Source organism: Lynx rufus, unplaced genomic scaffold (genome assembly GCF_022079265.1).
Source record: "Lynx rufus isolate CCGP_SWC_20201006 ecotype Redwood Valley unplaced genomic scaffold, mLynRuf1.p SCAF_4, whole genome shotgun sequence".
NCBI classification, from domain to species: Eukaryota; Metazoa; Chordata; class Mammalia; order Carnivora; family Felidae; genus Lynx; species Lynx rufus.
This window is the reverse complement of record NW_025814856.1, coordinates 128,322,044-128,339,366: the sequence shown is the minus strand read 5'-3', so window position 1 is coordinate 128,339,366 and position 17,323 is coordinate 128,322,044. Positions and strand designations below refer to the sequence as shown.

Below are 17,323 nucleotides of genomic sequence, written 5' to 3'. Positions count from 1 at the left end.
CTCCCTGAGACCCAGGCTACCTTTTCCTCCAGCCACATCTACAAGGCCAGCATCTCAGACACTTTGGACATCTTGTTTTTCTTTTTGGTTTTAGAAAACATTCCTTATAATGGGGGGGGGGGAGGAGGGAAAGCACTTTATATTTTTTTTTAACTAAAGAACAGCTCTAACAAATTTACAAATCTCTAAATACATGAGGGCCTGAGTGTCTTTGTTGAGCCTTTGATCTGGAATTGCTATATCTTCCCCTGACCCCTCAGTGAGGGTAAAGACAGGTCTTGCTTTGCTCAACATGGTCTCCCTTGCGGGGCCCGGTGCCTGGCATAGAGAAGGCCCGAAACAAACATTGTGAATCAACTGATTGACTGTAGTTGCAAACAGAAACTCGACGGTGGGTGGAGATTAAGTTTAGCCCATATAAGCATCAGTCAAGATCAAAACATAAATGTGTTTATGTTTGTGTCTCTTACAGATTTATTTCCTCTTGTTTCTCCTCTGAGAGCTTTGAAAACATTTTAAATTTTATGAGGAACAAATGACATGTCCCACTATGCCATCTCAAATCTTCTTTTCTGAATTCAGGTTTCGTCTTAATTGCGGAAAAAGTGACACAGCTGCACTATAGAAAAAGTAAGCACAGAAAAGCATATTTTTAAAAATACCCATAATCTCATTGCCCAGAAACAATAGCCACTAAAATGTTGTTTCCTTCATAGTTTTCTGTATTTATGTCTTTCATGTATATCTATGTTCACATAATTGAGGTGTGTTGTAAATATAATTTCATATTCTGCTTCTTTCATGTTATTTCATAAGTGTATGCCAGTCATTAAAACTTCCTCAAAAAGCATAATTTTCATAGTCATGTTGTGCTCCACCATAGAATGATGCCGTGTAATCAAGTTAAATTCATTTCTCCATTATCGACCATTTAGATCATTCGGAACATTTTATCTTTATGACCATCTGAAGATAGTGTTTGTGCATATCATGTGCACATAATGTTTGTGCACAACAGATTACTTTCTTGGAATGGTTTCCTAAAAATAGACTTGACTATTTTTAACGCTTTTGATTAAGTATTGCCATATTGCCTTCTGCTTTTATTGCAATTTGTAGATTAAACTTCTACCAGCAGTGAATGAGACTGTAACAGTAGCTGATAGCAGCTACCATTTGTTTTTGATGTCTTATGTACCAGACACAGTGCGAAATGCTCTATGTGTGTCATATCATTAACTGTAACCATACCAATATGAAGTAGGTATCCTCTCATACCTATTTACAGATGAGAGACTGACAAAGAAGTTGCGTAACTTTTCCAATGTCGTACAACTGGATTTGGGATCCAGATGATTCACCTCCAGAACCCTGGCCTTCACCATACTGAGGGAACAACATTGAAAGGTAACACTATATACCTAGTATTTTGATTCTTTGCTAATTTCATGAAGGAAAAGACCGTATCTTGTTTCTAAATTTCATTATTTTCATATTAGCAATTTTAGATGCTTTCTTATTATAATTATTAGCCAGTTCTATTTCTTCTAGTGTAAATTGTCTCTTTCTATCATTTGCTACTTAGTGACTCTTCTCTTTTTACAATATAAACTTGTTAAATATTAAAAATATTCTGTTTTTCCTGTGCCTATTGGTGGCTAAAATTGCTCCTGTTTGGCATATAATTGTATTAGGATATTTGACCTTGTGACAGTTCATTTTTAAGCAATCAAATATATTATTTTTCTTTGTGATTCATTCCATCACTAATTTTATGTTCGAAAGTAGTTCCATATCCAGATATCTGATATTAACTTACATTTTCTTTAAAAACTCTATCCTTTTCTTGTGTTGATCAACCAATCTTTCTAGGTTGCTTACCTAGAAAGTCTTGCTAATTGCCTCAGGTTTCGTCTATTTGTCTGAGACCACACTGTTAGAATCCAAGTGGAAACAGATCTTTTCTAACATTTCTGTTACTCTGAAAACACAGTTCACAAAAATTTCAAGACAGCAACTTTGTCTGCTCCATCTCCCCAAAAGAGGAAAACCAAGAAAGCATAGATACACATTGCTAATGATCATTTGATACAGAGGATTGAGTTTTGGTCCTGGGCATCAGTGCCCTTTTCTGGCACTGAATTCGCTTGGGTTGGTTCTCAGTATAAGAAGCCAAAAGACTAGAGTTACTTATGAGGTGTCAGTTTTTGAAATATAAACCCTAAAAGGACATATTTCCAATCCAAGAGGTCTGCCTTTTGTGCTAGATCACTGTAGAGCAGTCTTTGTTTACAAAGCATCACATTATCTGGCAACAAAACCTCATAACAATCAAGGCTCCTTTCATTTTCCCAACACTGTTTGCTGATAATTCTTCAGAAAAATTTTGAGATTTTTTTTTCATGCTACTAATTTATGCCAACATAAATGGGAGTCTAATATTCTGTTTAAAAAGAAGTGTAAACATATTTTGGGGATGTTTCTCCATTCACTCTAAAATCTAAAGTCTGAAATTATTTACATGCAATTTTCAGTGATTTATTAACTAATTATCAACTGAGGTAGGGCTGATGTTGAAAGGGTAGATTTGCTATTGGTTCCTAAACTACTTTAACTCCCAGGAAAAGAAAACCTACAATTATAAACAAGACATAGGCAACCATGGTAACAGATCTACTTTTCACAACAAATACACATTTTTTCAAAAACAATTAATGTTCCTTAATGTTTGACTGATTGTTACAAGCACTTCCAATGGTATCTGTTACCTTCTTTTTTTTTTTAATATTTATTTATTTTGAGAGAGACAGAGAGAGAGAGAGAATATGAGCAGGGGTGGGGCAGAGAGAAAGGGAGACATAGAATCTGAAGCAGGCCCCAGGCTCTGAGCTGTCAGCACAGAGCTTGATGCAGGACTTGAACCCCGAACCACAAGTTCATGACCTGAGCCGAAGTTGGATGCTTAACCAACTGAGCCACTCAGCCAACCTGGTATCTGTTACTTTAGAAATAAATGTCCAGGTAAATATGGGTCTAGATGCATTAACTTTAAGTTGGTTATATAGACCTCGGTTATATTAACTTTAGACTTGAAAATCTTGTGACTATGTTTTGATCCAATTTTAGGCTATGTTATTATGCACATACCTTTTCAACAAACAGTTAATCTGGAAGTTATGCAATGGTTTATAATGCATGATGGGATATTAAGCAATTACTATTTGAAAATAATAACTTCAGTGGAAATCCAAATGGCTCTCCAAATAGGAGGAACAGTAAATCTCCTCCAGCTACTTTTCATACCATAAGACTGAAAGATATTTCACAAATTATCTGGACTGACTTTGAAGTAACTGAATGAAATAAAAATTATTACCCAGAATACCCTAATTAAAAGTGATTGTTCATACCAACAGCTAAATTTATTGTGCACCTACTATATGCCCGAGATTTTCCAATCAATTGGCACTGATTTCTCAGGTACTATGTCATTCTCATTTTATGCTCAAGAATACTGAGGCTTAGAGCAGTCAAATAACTTGTTCAAAGTCAACTTTTATCAGAAAGTCTGTTTAAGGCAGACTTAAGCCTGTCCTGTCTGAGTTCAGGAGCTGAGCTCTTACCTCCTATGTAATAAATAAATATCAACCACATTCTGCCAACCCATCCTAGGTACACAATTATTAAAAAGGCTGGCTCTTCCATTATTCCTGAACTTCATTCAGCCAACATAGTAGTCAAGATATCTGAGGAACTGGACCCCATAAAAAGATGCCAGGAGTGACCCAATTAGCCAAGAACACCTATTTTTAATTTTTTTTCAACGTTTATTTATTTTTGGGACAGAGAGAGACAGAGCATGAACGGGGGAGGGGCAGAGAGAGAGGGAGACACAGCATCGGAAACAGGCTCCAGGCTCTGAGCCATCAGCCCAGAGCCCGACGCGGGGCTCAAACCCACGGACCGCGAGATCGTGACCTGGCTGAAGTCGGACGCTTAACCGACTGCGCCACCCAGGCGCCCCAAGAACACCTATTTTTAAAGGTAACTAAGAGTGTTTGGAGGCCCTTATTTTTGAAAGCCTCTCTTTCTGAATAGTGTACCACTTTTTGCATAGAATCTCTTCTGTGTGAGAGTAGAGGTCAAAATAGCCTGCAATGGCTTTTAATGGGCACCTTATTTTTTGGGACACATGGAGTGTCCCCATGTGACCAATTTGTAGCCATTCTTTTTTTTTTTTTAAGATTTTATTTTTTAAGTGATCTCTACACTGAATATGGGGCTCAAACTCACAACCCGAGATCAAGAGTCGCACACTCCACCAATTAAGCCATCCAGGCACGCCTATAGCCATTCTTTAAGTAAAGAAATAAATTTGGACCAAAACTCTAAATACTAAGTGTACATTTAAGGCTTTTTGATGCTTATTCTCCTTTGCCATGAAAATATTGCCAATTTCCTAATTGTATTAATGTACTATATTATAAAAAATGGTATCACTGGGGGAGAGCTGAATAATGGTAACATCAGGCCACTCTGTACTATTTTTTTGTAACTGCTCATGTGCCTATACTTCAAAAAAAAGAGTTTTAAACTATTGCCAAATTTCCTTCTTGCCAGGGAAATGAACTTCTGGGCTTTGCAGCTGATAACTTTCATCCAGCTAAGGTCCCTCTTGGGGTATTGGCCATCACTTTGAAGAGGCACTGATGTATGAAATGGGCACAAATTATTATCATAGAAGGACCAACAGAGCATATCCATAAACCTGCATAGAGGGTCTACCTCATGTCCTCCTCCTGGTATGTAGTCGAGGGCCAGGGTGTCTCTGAAAAGCTTCATTAGAAATGAAAGTCAACCTGTTGAGGAAGACTCCCAACTGCCTCTAGTGGCACTTATCCCCTGCAAAAAGACAAACTCACCAGGTGACAGGGTGAGTCCCAGACAGAGGTCTGCAATGAGCGGGGAGGAATTAGCCATGCTCCTTATCTGGCTGCTGCCTTTGGATGTTTACTTATACACATCAGTGCCAGATCCTGACAAGGACAGATTACCCGAGTGCTGGCTTCTGGGAAGGGAACGTGCAGTGGAGAGAAGAGCAGAGCAGCCTCGTTCGGGCGAGCAAGGCCAGTCCCAAGCGGAGCTCCAAGAGCCTACAGGGCCCCTGTCATCAGGGGGACTGCTCACATGCTCACCCAGGAAATCTACTCTTTGTGAACCGCCTTGAGCTACTAGGAACATTCCCAAAATAAGACATTGATTTGAAGGACTGACGGAGGGTGAAAGAAAAAATTGAAGATATGTTCGGAAGGCAACTAACTGCCTGAAATGCAATCTCTGCTTTTTGTTTGTTTCTTTGCGTAGAGAGAGAGGAAGGGAAAATAGAACACTGATAGCTTCACCTAGTTAATGAGGCTGATCCTGGAAGTTCGTGGAACCCACTTTGGCCCATCCTACCCAGAAATGCCCCAGTCGGTATTCAGAGGAACCTGTTCAAGGTGGTATTAGGAACAAGGTTGCAACTTTGAAAAGATAGAGCCCTGCACACAACATGAATTCGGAGGTGGAAGAAGATCTGCTAAGGGAATCTGGGAAGACAAATGACAGGGCAGGGAATACAAGGAATTCTCGCATGAGCCATTTCATAGACAACCCCAAAACTGCCCATCCGTCTTCTGCCGTCAGCCTACCAAAAGCCTTGTTGGCGTCTCTGAAAATAGATGGCTAAATAAGCCTAAGCTTTTTTGGTTCATAGAATTGGTGAATCAAAGGGGCAGAAGATTTATCTCATGCCTCTAAAGATCATTTATAACTTGGCTAAGTGGCCCAGGATAAAACCACAATAAAGGTGATTCATGCAGGAAATCCATTCTGTTGAGGCAGAAATGAAAATCCACATTAAATCACCGTCCATTCTGTGCACGGGAGAATTGGAGTGAGCCAAGCTCAGTGGATTCCCAGGCACACTAAAGGCTGAAAACCCATTGTTCTTGGAAAATGGGGGAAATGAGACTCCTTTAAAGTGGGAATGCAGCCTCTGGCTCTGAGAGCAGGGAGGTACTCCTGACCAGGGTGAGCTGCCCAGTGGCCCTGCCATGCGGGTGTCTGGGACTATATTCCCGGATGGCAGCCAGCCTGGGGATCTATTCAATTACTGCAAGATCCTTGCCAGGAGGCTTTTATCAGCTGCACTATTTATCAAGACAATTGGACCCAGTACAAAAACCCACCTTTGCAAATTGCCATGAAAGGGCTGTCTATGTGGCTGAATCAGGGATGTCTGCTGCCTCTTGGCTTTTGAACTCAACTGTACAGTTATTGCATTTTCTCCTGGCTGGGATCACCTGAAAATATTGTTGTCCCCTATCCTTCACCTTTCCTTTTGGTCCAGAAGTCTAACGTATTGAGGGATAATCTAAGCGCAAAAGCAAGCTCACGGAGCAATCACACATGGGCCCATTATTTTGCACATGATTTATTTTTTGCATGACATTAAAGTCTTCTCAGTCTCTTTCCCTAACCTTCAGCTAGAACCACACTTCTTCCCTTTTTCCTGCTAATGATCTGTCAGATCTCACTGTTGAGCATTGGTTATGACCAAGTGAGATGATTTCCAAGCCCGCACCCTCGCTTTTCAGTGAGAAGTGGATTGATGCTTCATCGGAAGGCCTCAATTTTATTGTAAATTAACAAAAAAAATGTAGAATATTTTTAGTACACTTAGTTTGGGATTTTCCTTCCTCATTGGTTCTTTATTAGCCTTTATTCATACAGTAAGGTTGTATGCAACTTAAAATACAGTTATTCAGTCATAATGAACAATACCTAATGCAACTCGGTTGGTAACAATGGAGTCTGAAATGGAGATAATCCACGAGTACATACACATCAGTGTGGTACTCGCCACAAATCACTGGTGCTCCTCTGTTGTCGTGACTGAAAGCTGACAGTGGCCATTGTGATACATTCTAAAGGGTGGTCTAAGCAATTCATCCGGAGTTGTGATAAAGGTAGGAATTCCATCCATGATAGATTTAGCAAAAGCAAAACCTCATTAAAGTAAATCCCCTTCTCTGAAAATAAGTTAAATCTATTAACTGATTTATGCTCTTGTCAAAAGTGCCCATGTCCTTATAGGTGATGGTAAGCTATCTTGTCTATTTTTTTTTTTTTAATTTTTTTTCAATGTTTATTTATTTTTGGGACAGAGAGAGACAGAGCATGAACGGGGGAGGGGCAGAGAGAGAGGGAGACACAGAATCCGAAACAGGCTCCAGGCTCTGAGCCATCAGCCCAGAGCCCGACGCGGGGCTTGAACTCACGGACCGCGAGATCGTGACCTGGCTGAAGTCGGACGCTTAACCGACTGCGCCACCCAGGCGCCCCTAGCTATCTTGTCTATTGACAAACACTTGAAAACTGGATTTATATGAGAATCATTGGCTTTCTTAAAATAATTCATGTCTCTTCTTATGCACTGCATAAGGGACGCACCCTGCAAACATCAGCAATAAAGAAGGCTTATTTTATGGTAAAAGCAATCTGGTAGATTGTAGGTAGAACATTACATTTGTCTGGTCATATAAATCTTATGGGCACAAACTAAAACATACTGAATGTGTCAATTAACCAGAGTTCCTACTGGATTTTTTAAAAATAAAAACTGTTTCTCATGGCACTACAGTCAGTACTTTGATTCGTTCCCCTTTCAAAGACTAAGGGAAGGGATAGGCCCCTGGTAACAGGCTGTTGCCCATCAAACTAGATGGAGACAATTAATTTAATGAAGAGTTTCTATTTAGGAAGAAGCAGTAGGAGGAAAGGGCAACCGTGGGAGCTTCCACCAGGTTGGCTGGTGTTTTACAGGCAGGAGAAGCAGCTGGAAATTTGGATGATGGTTTTGAAAGCCTGATGATAAGGAAAAGGTCACTAAAATTGAAATGGTGGGTGGGAAAGTGGAGCAGACCAGGCTAATGTGGCAAAACTGAATCATCTCGTGTGTGTTAAAGCTTTTAAGGAACTCTTTTCTTTTTGCTTCAAACAGTTTGCTCTTCTCCCTAGTGACTACTGTCCTATGAATGGCATAGATTATTTGCCTCTTTTCTTCCACCTAAATCAATTCTAAAAGCAATTTTTTAAAGTTCAGTTTATATGATAAGGAATGTTCCCATCAGACCTGAGTCATATTGCGAATGTGTGTCTTTTGCTTTAGTGTGTAGTTTTTTAAAGCCAATGTTGTTCCCAAACTACCTTAGAAACAATGTGTGTATTTACAAAACTAACAAACATCGTAGCTTGGAAAATTCCTTTGGCACAGACAGGAGTGTTCAGCCACAAATGCTTCTGACTTAAAACCTGAACCAAATAAAACTTGACAGCAAGGCAAAATATTTTATAGGCAAAGTGACATTTTATAATAATGGAATAATAAATGCAGAAGGGAAAATGAACCAAAGCTGAAATATCATCTGAGATCCACTGGATACTAAAGGGAGGTGAATCTCATTTAGACTTTTCCTGTTTTTATTACACTAATAATTATGTCTATGACTGAAGCACTCTTAAACTTGGAGAACTCCCGTATTTCTAATTACGTGGTCGCATATCTCCAATCGCATGTCTCTGTGAGATCTGGATGATGCAGTGGGAAGCCTTGGTCGCGTGGTAAAATGGATGGATATGGAAAGAAAAGTGATGGAAAAATCACAGAACCACTTGATCAAGCACTTCACTTTGCAACCAAATCAAGCAATGTTTAAATCAACCTGATGAACATAATACAACCCAAAACCCATCTACAACTGGACATTAAATCACATTACAAATGGAATTAATAAAGACCAAGTAAGCTTACTTGCCAATCTCCCGTCTTCTACCCTACTACAAAAGTCAGCAACCACTGTTGATTTGCGCATTTAGGAAAATCAGCAAGGGTCTATCAACCACCTTTCTAGTCCATAGGACAATTGTAAAGAGGATACAAAACATTGATGTGTTAGTCTGGGAAAATAGAAATAGTCAAGGCTGGTTTTAACACAACTGGGTTAGACTAGGATTAAAAGAGAGCCAGGATTGCAAAGCAAGTTGGTGTGTGGATCTTCCCACAGTGCCAGGAGACATGCATCTGCCTTTCTTTCCTTTTTTAAAAATTAAGTTTATTTATTTTGAGAGGTGGGGCAGAGAGAGAGGGGGGAGAGTGAATCCGAAGCAGGCCCTGCACTGTCATCGCAGAGGTCAACACAGGGCTCGATCTCATGAACCATGAGATCATGACCTTAGCCAAAAGCAAGAGTCAGATGCTTAACTGACTGAGCCACCCAGGTGCCCCACATCTGCCTTTGTGTAAGCGTTGGTGAAATGCACTTTGGGTTCACTCCAAATGGATGGACTCCAGGCTGGGAAAAGCCCACAGTCCTCATGTTCATCACTCAGAAATAGATATTTCCCCAAAAGAATGACCATGGCATAATACTGAAGAAACAAAACAAGGCAAACAAGAAACTTACAGTCATCAAATCACTAGATTAAACAATGACTTTAGCTAATGTATTATGCATTTGACAGACATTTATCACTCGGCCTACTTTTCCATGGTAATATATGGAGTGCTGGAGGACAATTGGAAATGATCTAAGCAACTTATCTCTGGATGTTTGGTTTCATTAGGTCTGGAGTGGGGTCTAGAAATAGATCCTATTTGTTTGTTTGCTTGCTTGCTTGTTTTAAACTCCTGAGAAGATTCTAAGGATCCACAAGTTGGGAACCCACTGATCTGACAGAGGTTTTCAGTCTCTGTGTTGCCTGGTAAGTCAGAGAGAGCAGTAGGAAGGAACCAGAGCTGAAGCAGAGAGAATTGATCATAGCTCCAGTCTCTGAGCCTGCAGGACAGCAGCTATAAAGTGCGTTGCTGGGGAAGAAATTCAGAACTTTTTATCCAAACATTACGTTACTATTTAGAAGCTGTGTGACCAGGACCAAGTAATTAAACTCCTTGAAGGGGTACTTATCACACCCTCTTTCAGGGTTGTTAAACATTCTTTTTTTTTTTTTTTTCCAACGTTTTTTATTTTTGGGACAGAGAGAGACAGAACATGAACGGGGGAGGGGCAGAGAGAGAGGGAGACACAGAATCGGAAACAGGCTCCAGGCTCTGAGCCATCAGCCCAGAGCCCGACGCGGGGCTCGAACTCACGGACCGCGAGATCGTGACCTGGCTGAAGTCTGACGCTTAACCGACTGTGCCACCCAGGCGCCCCGAGTTGTTAAACATTCTAAGTGAGATTGTAACAAGGCCTGCTCTGGTGCCTGGTCCATCATCAGGCTTAGTTTCTGTCCTTCTCCCTCACATAAGGTATAGCCCTTCTTCCCCTCCTCCTTTAATGTTAAAAATTGTTTTCATTCTCCACAACCCAATCCCAACCTACATACTCCATGAAAGCTTTATGACACCTCCACCACTCCCACCACCAAGGCTCACTGACCTCCCTCCTCATTGTACTTCTGTGGCCCTTATATTCAGGATCACATAATCTGATACTTAATTGTCCTCCAGTCTCTTCATGAGTATTATTTTAATTTTCCTGGCCTGGCTCTCCTTGAGCACTCAGACAATGTTTTCTTCATAGAGGGGCAAAAGAATTCCTTGTTGGTTGATCGAAAGTACCTGTTGGGCTGCTTCCATAAGAGACATCTAATGAGGAATGGGAAACCCTCAATTTTCTGTCGACATAATGCAGTGGAGACCAGCCAACATTGCCACGGCTTCTGTAGGCATTAGTATTCTGAAATAATCATCAGAATGCCAGTCTCCTTCCACCCCCACTCACTTATTTTGTTGGAAAAATGCAAAACCTGCATTTTCCATGAACCACATCTAACTCTACGCACAGAGTGAATGCAGTGTCTGTGTTTAGCATCCCAAATGTGATAATTATGCATTATACTTACTCCATGGCTAAATCTTACATTTCTATACTAAAACACAAAGGAATGACTAAATACTCTAGTGTGTTATCTTGCCCTTCCTTACCATTGTGGGTTTTCTTCTTATCATCCAGATTGGCCCCATGCTGAAATGCGCCTGCAAAAATAAGTAAGAAACTTCAGATGTATACAAGACTTAAAAGGTGAGTGACGAGAAGAGGTGAATTGTAGGGACATCTGTGCCAGCAAACACATGAGCATATTGGAAAGAGGTAGCATTGTGTGTGTGTGTGTGTGTGTGTGTGTGTGTGTGTGTGTACGCCTGTGGAGAAAGCAGATTTTTTTTTAATGAGGAACAAAAGCTGGGTTATGTAAGCAGCACTGTTCAAAACAGCTTGTATAGCAAGAATGGAAACAAGGTATGAATATTCATAAGTAAAATGGAAGAAGTGTTCATTTGCAAGGAAGTGGAGATGAAATTCTGAATATTGTTTGACCACAATTTTACCCAGAAAGCTTTGGATGTGTAGATCACACAATATGTCATACAAACATAAAACCAACTAACCCCATTGCCTCAATATTCCCCTTCTTCAATACACTAATAACCAGTTTATTAATATTTCTACATGTTATTCAGTCAGGTTGTCTTGATTTTGATTCTTCCACCTCTGGATACCTAAAAGTGAAAGAAGAAAGAGATAATAAAAATAATTATATACAAAGATTAACTCCAAATGAATCAAAGGCTTAAATGTAAGAGCCAAATCTATAAAATTCATACAAGAAAACATAGGGATGAATCTTCGTTACCTTGGACTGGGAAATGGATTCTTACATATGACATCAAAAACATAAACAAGATAAGGAAAAAATTGATAAGTTGGACGTTACCCAAATGAGAAACTTATGTACTTCCAAAAGATACTATCAAAAAGGTTAAAGACAACCTACAGAATGGGAGATAATATTTGAAAATCATATATCTAATAAGAGTCATGCATCTAGAGTATAAAAAGTACCCGTGGGGATTCTGTATGGCTCAGTTGGTTAAGCATCCAACTCTTCATTTCAGCTCAAGTCATGATCTCGTGGTCTTGGAATCAAGCCCTGCATCAGGCTCCATGCTGACAGAGCCAAGCCTGCTTGGGATTCTCTCTCTCCCTCTCTCTCTGCCCCTCCACTGCTTTCATGCTCTCTCTTTCTTTCTCTCAAAAAATAAAGTATATAAAGGACCCCTATGATGCAATAATAAAAAGTGAATAACCCAATTAAAAATGGGCAAAGTATCTGAGTAGACATTTCTCCAAAGGAGATATACAAATGGCCAATAAGGACATGAGAAGATGCTTAACATCATTGGTCATTATGGAAATGCAAACCAAAACCATGAGGTACAACATCACACTCACTAGAATGGTAATAATAAAAAAGTCAGGTAACAAGTGTTGGTGAGGAAATGGAGAAATTGCAACCCTCATACACTGCTGGTAGCAGTTCCTCAAATGGTTAAATATAGAATTAGCATTTGACTCAGCAATTTCACTCCTATGTATATACCCAAGAGAAATGAAAACATGTCTATGGAAAAACTTGTATACAATATTAGTAACACCATTATCTATAATAGTCAAAAAAATGTAGAAACAATCCAAATATCCATCAGCTGATGAATAGATAACAAAATGTGGTTCTTCATACAATGGAGTATTATTCAGCCATAAGAAGGAATGAAGTACTGATTACATGCTATATCATCAATGAGCCTTGAAAACGTTGTGCTAAGAAGCCAGTCACAAGACCACAAATCATGTGGTTCCATGTATATGAAATGGCCAGAATAGGCAAACCTCTAGAGATGAAGAGTAGATTAGTGGCTACTTAGGGTGGTAGAGTGCATAAAAGGGTGATAGCTGAAAAGATAATGGGGCTTCCTTTTAAATTTTTATTTATTTTTGAGAGAGAGAGAAAGAGAGAGCAGAGGAGGGAAGAGAGAGGGAGAGAGAGAATCCAAAGAAGGCTCTGCACTGTTAGCACAGAGCCTGATGCAGGGCCTGAACTCACAAACAGTGAGATCATGACCTAACCTTAAACCAAGGGTTGGACACTTAACTGACTGAGCCATCCTGGCTCCCCACGGGCTTCCTTTAAAAGTGATGTAAAATGTTCTAAAGATGACTGTCGTAATGGTTGCACAACTGTGACCATACTAAAAACCATTGAATTGCATACTTCAAATAGGTGAATCATATGGCATGTGAATTATTATTTCAATGAAACTGTTGCAAAAGAAAAAAAGAAATGAAGAAAGAAAGAAGAAAAAGGAAAAAAGAAGTACTCACCATGATCTTGGGCTCTGTTAGAAGACCCAAACTTTTTATCAAATGAAACTCTATCAGTGAAATTATCAATAAATTGAATGATAGGAACAACATGAAAAGAAAATGATCAAATGAAACTCATTCCAACCTCTAATGCATTCCCTAAGTCTTATGTACTGTCATATAACATTTTAATGATGGGGTCTTAAGCAGTGATATTTTCCCCCCTCAAGTAGAACTTTGATCCCTCATACATTTGCCTTGAAAATTGGAAGACTCAAAGCAAAGTTGATGTCAAATGGCAGACTATATTATAGCATTTGTCATAGTATTCAATTTGTGGAGCTTAAGTTTGGTAGTATTTTTCTTTTCTATATGAAGCCAAGAACAAATTGAGTAACCTTCTAGAATTTGATTAGGAAATCAGTGGATCAAAGTTTTAACTTTAGTATGAGGTACAGTAAGGGCAAAAATTAAATACACTTCAACCTGTTCACAGGATTTAGATAATCAGCCCAGAACTGATCTGTTGCCTCTGTTTTCAAACTGCATTCTATGGATCCTTCTGTGGAGGAAGGGATCCAAGGAGAGTGTGTTCCAGGTTTCTCCATCCAGAGAAGCTCCACTTCTATCTGTTCTAAATGTAGAATTTCTGCTTAACAAGATTCTATGGCTAAACAAGTGTTGAAACATGGGGATCTAGATCATTTTAATTAACAGAAGCATCCTGGACTTTCCCAGCCTCACAAAGTTTTTGTAAAAACATGAGCCCACCTTCACTCACAGAGGAAACGTCACCAGTTCACAGAAGACCTGCTTCCTGTAAAGGACTTCCCACCCCAAATATTTCTTGGAGTCTTCTGGAGGCATTTTGTACATGTTCAAGAACAGGTCACCATTTATTCACTCAACAAGCATCAGTTCTGTGTTTGGAACAATGTAGTTATCTTCCAGCAGTCAGGTAAGGACTTTCTGCCCTACCCTTACCCTGTCCTTTGTTCTTTTGGTCAGGCAAGACTACCACTTTTAACAAGGAGGGAGATATCATCTTTCCAGTCCTTTTTCGACCAGCTATGATGAAGAGATACCATAACACCTGGAGGAAATTAGGATTCTCCCTAATCCTTTCAACACAAACATGTGACAACAAGATGTTCTGGCTGTTTAAAAAAAATCTAAGGGGAACCTGGCTGGCTCAGTTGGAAGAGCATGTGACTCTCAATCTAGGGGTTGTGAGTTCGAACCCCACGTTGGACATAGAGATTACTAAAAACTAATTAAATAAATAAACTTAAAAAAATACAGTATACAATTCAATGTGTTCTTTTTTAAAATCTATACTGCCTTGGCTCAGAGATAAAGCAAGATTTTTCATCACATAGCTTTAAACTGTGGAGTGTGAAAAATTAATGAAATTTCATTGTAGAATAAATGGGCTTTTTAAAATCTAACTCAAAATGAGCCATTGCTGGTTTCATGTGGCATCTAACTAGCAGTTTCTGATGTGGCCTTGTCTGGTTTCCCACTGAAACACCCATGGAAACTCAGAGAACAGCGAACCCTCAGACAGACAGCTCACCTATTACTAGAGTATGTATGGCACCTGCACTAACTTAATAGTGGAGTTAATATTTGAAGAGCTGAAACCTCCTTTGGGGGAGCCAACATAATATTTTGTGATTGAAAAAGCTTCATCCCTCCCACTCTGCCTCAGAACCTGAGTCTCCCTCAGTCATCACTTGGACAAGTGTTCTGCCTTTCTCCCATCAGGGAGGCCAAAACCAACCTTTTAAACCAACCTAGTTAGAAAATACTGGGTATTTTGATTTTTATCTCTGTATTTACATTTTTGGCAATTGCTTCTATATGCTTTTGGCCAGTACTATGGTGAAATTATCTTAAGTTTAAATTATGATAGAAGGAATTCAATTTTCTTCACTGATGCATGTCCATTACCTAGAACAGTGCTCTGCAAAGAGTAGACAATTAATATTCATTGTTTGCATATTCATAAGTAATTAGTTTTAAAAAGTCAATAGGACCACAATTAACTTCTAATCACACTTGTGCTTTAATTTTTGAAGAGAATTTAGGCACAGAATTCTTTAATAATGGTTAAATAATTTCATAAAGAATTTTATTATGAAATTCACCAAGAGCTGAGAGAAATAAAAACCAGGAGTTGGTTGAAAGAAGGAATAGTCCATTTAACAGCAAGAGTACTAAAATAGCCTTTGTTTATTAGTGACCTTCAAGGAATCAGCCCTATGTCCTCTCCCCGCCTACCAAAGCAAGTGTTAACAAGCCCACTCATTTGCCAGAGCAGAGCTGGGCTCCCAGTCAATGCCGCTGACAGTGGAAGGAAGAAGAAATAATTACTTCTTAAAGCCACACATTAATTTAAGCACTTGGGAAAATTCAGTTTGTGAAAAATAAAGAATGAAATGGGAACAAAAGAAAAACCGTGTTTCATGTCAGAACGGAAAAGTTAGAGACAGAAACAGCGAACAGAATGGAGTGTGTGGAAATACAGTGAGCTGGAACCAGTGGGAAGACCAGCCTCTTGCTGCAGCATGGCTGGCATTCACCTCCCCACCTGTGAACGGGGACGTTACACTCTGCACACTGCTACCACCCGCTTTCCCTCTGTATAGACAAGGTGGGGGATGCTCACTAACCCCCTGGCAACCTACTTGTTTGAGGAAGGATGTTAAAATCATGACTACTGTTTGGGGGTTTGAGGGCACATGGAGTTAAAGGCAGCTCTAGGGCCATCTTTATCCTTCTCTTTTCAACCCTGCACCCAACTCCTGTGATTTCTATGTATAAATCACCTTCTTCCTTTACTTCCTCAGCTTTGAAAGATAAACATGAAATACTAGATTAAAATGTTTTTAATTCTGCCATTTAAAGGTGCTTTGGGGGGCGCCTGCGTGGCTCAGGCGGTTAAGCGTCCCGCTCCAGCTCAGGTCATGATCTTGCGGTCGGTGAGTTCCAGCCCCGCGTCGGGCTCTGTGCTGACCGCTCAGAGCCTGCAGCCTGTTTCAGATTCTGTGTCTTCCTCTCTCTCTGACCCTCCCCCATTCATGCCTGTCTCTCTCTGTCTCAAAAATAAATAAAAACGTTAACAAACAAAGGTGCTTTGGAATATAGGTTTTATTATTATTTAATATGGCAAGGCCGCCAGATCCGAAGTCAGCTGCCACTGAAAAATAGTTACACCTATAGATCCCAAGAGGCGGGGGTGTGTCATGCAGTGGAGGGCTACGTGGGGACGTGCCAGGGTCGGTCAGGAGGCAGAGGGAGAGGGGACAGTTGTGAGCCAGAGCTTTTACTGTGATTTCTGTAGGAAGGAATGGGCCTGGCATTGTAAGCAGGCTTAGGATTGGCTAGTTTGGACAAATTCAGTGGGCTCTGGGGTACAGGGTCTGTCCCTAGTTGTCTTGTACCTCGTCCTGGAGTACTTACGCAAGAGGATAGAGGCCCAAAGTGTGAAAGCCAGAGACAGGAGGTGGTGGGGGATAAGGGCTCTGGACTGTTGGTTTGCATTTGAAAGGCATGCTCAATGTCCAGTTGTTAACTGTCTCTAGGTATTGGCTAGCCCTGGGAGGGATAGTCCCTCCAGGGTCAGCCAGGCCCCAGATGTCAAAGCATCAGAATACAGAAAATAAAAGACATGTTTCATACAAAAGGCACTTGCATAGATTCAGTTTACCAGAGTAATAAACCCAGCATTTCAGCTGGTGACTTCCATTATGATGTGGAACTCCAGTATTGAAAGGTCGGGTTACCCATACATTCAAAACCATAAAAAGGGTTTCAAGCTGGATGTGAAGAAACTACTTCTATTGCAAGGAACCATCCTCATTCTTGCCCTGGTGATTTGCTCTATCTGAGTACTAAGAAAAATATTTCAGGAGGATGCTTTATGCTTTATTATTGACCATTAACTTGTCATACCATGAAGGAAAAGGATGGTTTAGGACTGCTGATAAGAGCAAGAAGATTTTCTCTTTATCACAAGGTGGAAATCCAACCTAGTGCATCAATAGCAGAAGATCTTATCACTCAATAGAAGT

The 17,323-nt window shown here is 40.0% G+C and overlaps 1 long non-coding RNA gene across 2 annotated transcripts; it reads left to right on the top strand.

Moving 5' to 3' along the window:
- Positions 1-1,296: 1,296 nt before the first annotated feature.
- Positions 1,297-14,422, top strand: LOC124524845 (uncharacterized). Of its 2 annotated transcripts, none has more exons than XR_006965325.1 (3): positions 1,297-1,407; positions 11,058-11,126; positions 14,256-14,422. It is a non-coding gene; the product is annotated as an uncharacterized LOC124524845 (long non-coding RNA). The 2 variants fall into 2 exon arrangements; XR_006965326.1 differs by lacking the exon at positions 1,297-1,407 and adding an exon at positions 9,675-9,804.
- The last annotated feature ends 2,901 nt before the right edge of the window (positions 14,423-17,323 follow it).